This window comes from Schistocerca cancellata, unplaced genomic scaffold, assembly GCF_023864275.1.
Source record: "Schistocerca cancellata isolate TAMUIC-IGC-003103 unplaced genomic scaffold, iqSchCanc2.1 HiC_scaffold_17, whole genome shotgun sequence".
NCBI lineage: Eukaryota > Metazoa > Arthropoda > Insecta > Orthoptera > Acrididae > Schistocerca > Schistocerca cancellata.
This window is the reverse complement of record NW_026046082.1, coordinates 40,001-44,770: the sequence shown is the minus strand read 5'-3', so window position 1 is coordinate 44,770 and position 4,770 is coordinate 40,001. Positions and strand designations below refer to the sequence as shown.

At 55.1% G+C, this 4,770-nt stretch overlaps 1 non-coding gene and 1 pseudogene across 1 annotated transcript; both read right to left on the bottom strand.

The window, feature by feature from the left end:
- Positions 1 to 130, bottom strand: LOC126110455 (5.8S ribosomal RNA; annotated as a pseudogene; the record flags this gene model as incomplete).
- A 353-nt stretch (positions 131 to 483) lies between these two features.
- On the bottom strand, positions 484 to 2,392 carry LOC126110447 (small subunit ribosomal RNA). The gene has a single exon (XR_007523797.1). It is a non-coding gene; the product is annotated as a small subunit ribosomal RNA (ribosomal RNA).
- Between the last annotated feature and the right edge of the window lie 2,378 nt (positions 2,393 to 4,770).

Below are 4,770 nucleotides of genomic sequence, written 5' to 3'. Positions count from 1 at the left end.
GAACGGAATCCATGGACCGCAATGTGCGTTCGAAACGTCGATGTTCATGTGTCCTGCAGTTCACATGTCGACGCGCAATTTGCTGCGTTCTTCATCGACCCACGAGCCGAGTGATCCACCGTCCTGGGTGATCTTTTTTGTTTAGTTTCCACTGTCTCTTTCAAAACAGTTGCATAGGCGGGACTGAGGCGTTTGACGGCCCCTGTTCCAGCGTTCTGTGTCCAACGGCCTCACGGCCGATGGGCGTCGTACGGCTCCACACCGGAGCGGACAGGCACTCGGGCGAAAGTCATTCAAAACCGGCGCCAGGCGCCAGGTGCCGCAGGCCAGCCGCTCCAGAGCTTCAGCGCTCGTACCACACAACATTTTGTCCGTTAGTTTTGAGAGGCACGCGTGGTTCCGCACGCGGCGCACGGCTGCTGCCGTACAGGTAGCGTGTTGCGCGACACGACACGCACATCGAAAGACATGCAGTCTAGTCGGTAATGATCCTTCCGCAGGTTCACCTACGGAAACCTTGTTACGACTTTTACTTCCTCTAAATGATCAAGTTTGGTCATCTTTCCGGTAGCATCGGCAACGACAGAGTCGATGCCGCGTACCAGTCCGAAGACCTCACTAAATCATTCAATCGGTAGTAGCGACGGGCGGTGTGTACAAAGGGCAGGGACGTAATCAACGCGAGCTTATGACTCGCGCTTACTGGGAATTCCTCGTTCATGGGGAACAATTGCAAGCCCCAATCCCTAGCACGAAGGAGGTTCAGCGGGTTACCCCGACCTTTCGGCCTAGGAAGACACGCTGATTCCTTCAGTGTAGCGCGCGTGCGGCCCAGAACATCTAAGGGCATCACAGACCTGTTATTGCTCAATCTCGTGCGGCTAGAAGCCGCCTGTCCCTCTAAGAAGAAAAGTAATCGCTGACAGCACGAAGGATGTCACGCGACTAGTTAGCAGGCTAGAGTCTCGTTCGTTATCGGAATTAACCAGACAAATCGCTCCACCAACTAAGAACGGCCATGCACCACCACCCACCGAATCAAGAAAGAGCTATCAATCTGTCAATCCTTCCGGTGTCCGGGCCTGGTGAGGTTTCCCGTGTTGAGTCAAATTAAGCCGCAGGCTCCACTCCTGGTGGTGCCCTTCCGTCAATTCCTTTAAGTTTCAGCTTTGCAACCATACTTCCCCCGGAACCCAAAAGCTTTGGTTTCCCGGAGGCTGCCCGCCGAGTCATCGGAGGAACTGCGGCGGATCGCTGGCTGGCATCGTTTATGGTTAGAACTAGGGCGGTATCTGATCGCCTTCGAACCTCTAACTTTCGTTCTTGATTAATGAAAACATACTTGGCAAATGCTTTCGCTTCTGTTCGTCTTGCGACGATCCAAGAATTTCACCTCTAACGTCGCAATACGAATGCCCCCGCCTGTCCCTATTAATCATTACCTCGGGTTCCGAAAACCAACAAAATAGAACCGAGGTCCTATTCCATTATTCCATGCACACAGTATTCAGGCGGGCTTGCCTGCTTTAAGCACTCTAATTTGTTCAAAGTAAACGTGCCGGCCCACCCAGACACTCAATAAAGAGCACCTTGGTAGGATTTCAACGGGGTCCGCCTCGGGACGCACGAACACGCACGAGGCGGTCGCACGCCTTCGGCTCGCCCCACCGGCAGGACGTCCCACGATACATGCCAGTTAAACACCGACGGGCGGTGAACCAACAGCGTGGGACACAAATCCAACTACGAGCTTTTTAACCGCAACAACTTTAATATACGCTATTGGAGCTGGAATTACCGCGGCTGCTGGCACCAGACTTGCCCTCCAATAGATACTCGTTAAAGGATTTAAAGTGTACTCATTCCGATTACGGGGCCTCGGATGAGTCCCGTATCGTTATTTTTCGTCACTACCTCCCCGTGCCGGGAGTGGGTAATTTGCGCGCCTGCTGCCTTCCTTGGATGTGGTAGCCGTTTCTCAGGCTCCCTCTCCGGAATCGAACCCTGATTCCCCGTTACCCGTTACAACCATGGTAGGCGCAGAACCTACCATCGACAGTTGATAAGGCAGACATTTGAAAGATGCGTCGCCGGTACGAGGACCGTGCGATCAGCCCAAAGTTATTCAGAGTCACCAAGGCAAACGGACCGGACGAGCCGACCGATTGGTTTTGATCTAATAAAAGCGTCCCTTCCATCTCTGGTCGGGACTCTGTTTGCATGTATTAGCTCTAGAATTACCACAGTTATCCAAGTAACGTGGGTACGATCTAAGGAACCATAACTGATTTAATGAGCCATTCGCGGTTTCACCTTAATGCGGCTTGTACTGAGACATGCATGGCTTAATCTTTGAGACAAGCATATGACTACTGGCAGGATCAACCAGGGAGCTGCGTCAACTAGAGCTGAGCAGCCGGCCGCCCGGGAGTGTGTCCCAGGGGCCCGCGCGAACACGCAAGCGTCCGCTCAATTATTCTGCAAACAGGAGGAGGCTGAGCTCCCCTGCACAATACACCTCGAAACCCTCTCAGGTCCCGGCGGCGCGCAGCGCCGTCCTAAGTACTTGGTCGGGTTCGAGAGAGGCGCAATCGCCCGGAGTTAGGCGAGTAGACGCTTTAGGTGCGACCACCCGTGCTCCCAACTGAGCTTGCCGCTGCCGACAGAGGCCCGGGAGCGTGCTGTCGTGGCATTGCCGGCGGGAGACAACACGCGCCACCTACGGTGACCGGCAGCTCCAACGCCAGCGCCACAGAAGGGCAAAGGCCCCACGTGGGTGCCGAAGCGAACTCTCCCAGCACAGCGCACGTGCCAACACGTCTGCACAACTGCGATACAAACCACCAGCGAGAACCGCTGGGGCGACCGAGCAGCAGACGGCGTCGCGGCGCCGAGTGCCGGGCGGCGGCGCATCCTCAACGCACACAGTCCTCAGTCGGACCAGCACACTGCAGATGTCCACCGCGCTTCGCACCGGGCCCGCGAGGACCCACTTTGGCCGCCCGGCGCCGCGCGCAGGGTGCCCCGGCGCGCAGCTGCGCCGCCTGCCGCGTCCGTCGGCCGGCGCGCCTGCCACTGGGCGCCCCCACCAGCCGGCTGTAGCGCGTGCGCCCACGCACCGCGCGGCCAGCACGCCGGGCGGCCCCCCCTCACCGGCCGGGGACGGTCCCACCCAGCCACCGCCGCGTATCGCTTCACACACAGATTTGCCCTTACTGATTTACCTCCAGCAACAACAACCGCACCACAATGGGTTTACCAGTTGTTCATTTGCGTTGCGTCACGTCACCAGCAAACGTAGACGTCCATCCCAGTTTGCAAATGCAACGATTATTGCATACCTGTCTGTTAGGTGTCACGACACACTACGTCTGCCCACATACACGCAACAAAATGTGCACGACTAGAGAACACGTGGGAGGTGGCCCCCTACGTATGCGATGTCCATTACGAGACCGACTGTCAACCAGCATCTGTACCATGTCGCAGATGTGGAACGCGGTGCACCATGCTATCACACTGTGTGAGAAGAGACGACTACGTTTGAATACACGCGCCACTACATCAACAGACGGCTCATGCTGATCGCCATCCAGGGCGTCCGTTACTCCCACACGTCTCTATGGCGTACCACACTGCAATGTAGCTGTTATGGGGAGACGGCACGTGGCTGAGTGCACAACATTTGGACCGTATGGTTCGCTGTTGTTGGGCGCAGTCGTACGGTCACACATGTGCCACAGCGTATCATTCAGTACATACGGACCTATGTGCAGTACAATGTGAGGATTAAGCTTACGATATCAGCGGACAGTGGACACAGGCCGTACCACGACGTAGACTGAGCGCTTCGACATGCGAATGCCAGTGAACAGCTGCGAAGGGCATTGAACACGCAAGCACCTGAACGACCAGCGTGCGAAGGCAGGGTGGAGGGGGGGGGGCGATGTACATCCTGCAGTTGTCCACATTACAGTGTACAGCGGGAGCATGTAAAAAGTAAGCAACACTTGCGAAGTGTTCAACATGAAACGACACACAAGAGGGTGGGCGGTGCGAGTAGCGAACTATATTCAGAGGGTTGTGGTTAGACAACACTAGATTAATGTAACGTGTCATATGCCAATTACAGAGCAGGTTAAGGCACAACGTGGGTTAGGTTAAGGCACAACGTGGGTTAGGTTAAGGCACAACGTGGGTTAGGTTAAGGCACAACGTGGGTTAGGTTAAGGCACAACGTGGGTTAGGTTAAGGCACAACGTGGGTTAGGTTAAGGCACAACGTGGGTTAGGTTAAGGCACAACGTGGGTTAGGTTAAGGCACAACGTGGGTTAGGTTAAGGCACAACGTGGGTTAGGTTAAGGCACAACGTGGGTTAGGTTAAGGCACAACGTGGGTTAGGTTAAGGCACAACGTGGGTTAGGTTAAGGCACAACGTGGGTTAGGTTAAGGCACAACGTGGGTTACGTTAAGGCACAACGTGGGTTAGGTTAAGGCACAACGTGGGTTACGTTAAGGCACAACGTGGGTTACGTTAAGGCACAACGTGGGTTACGTTAAGGCACAACGTGGGTTACGTTAAGGCACAACGTGGGTTACGTTAAGGCACAACGTGGGTTACGTTAAGGCACAACGTGGGTTACGTTAAGGCACAACGTGGGTTACGTTAAGGCACAACGTGGGTTACGTTAAGGCACAACGTGGGTTACGTTAAGGCACAACGTGGGTTACGTTAAGGCACAACGTGGGTTACGTTAAGGCACAACGTGG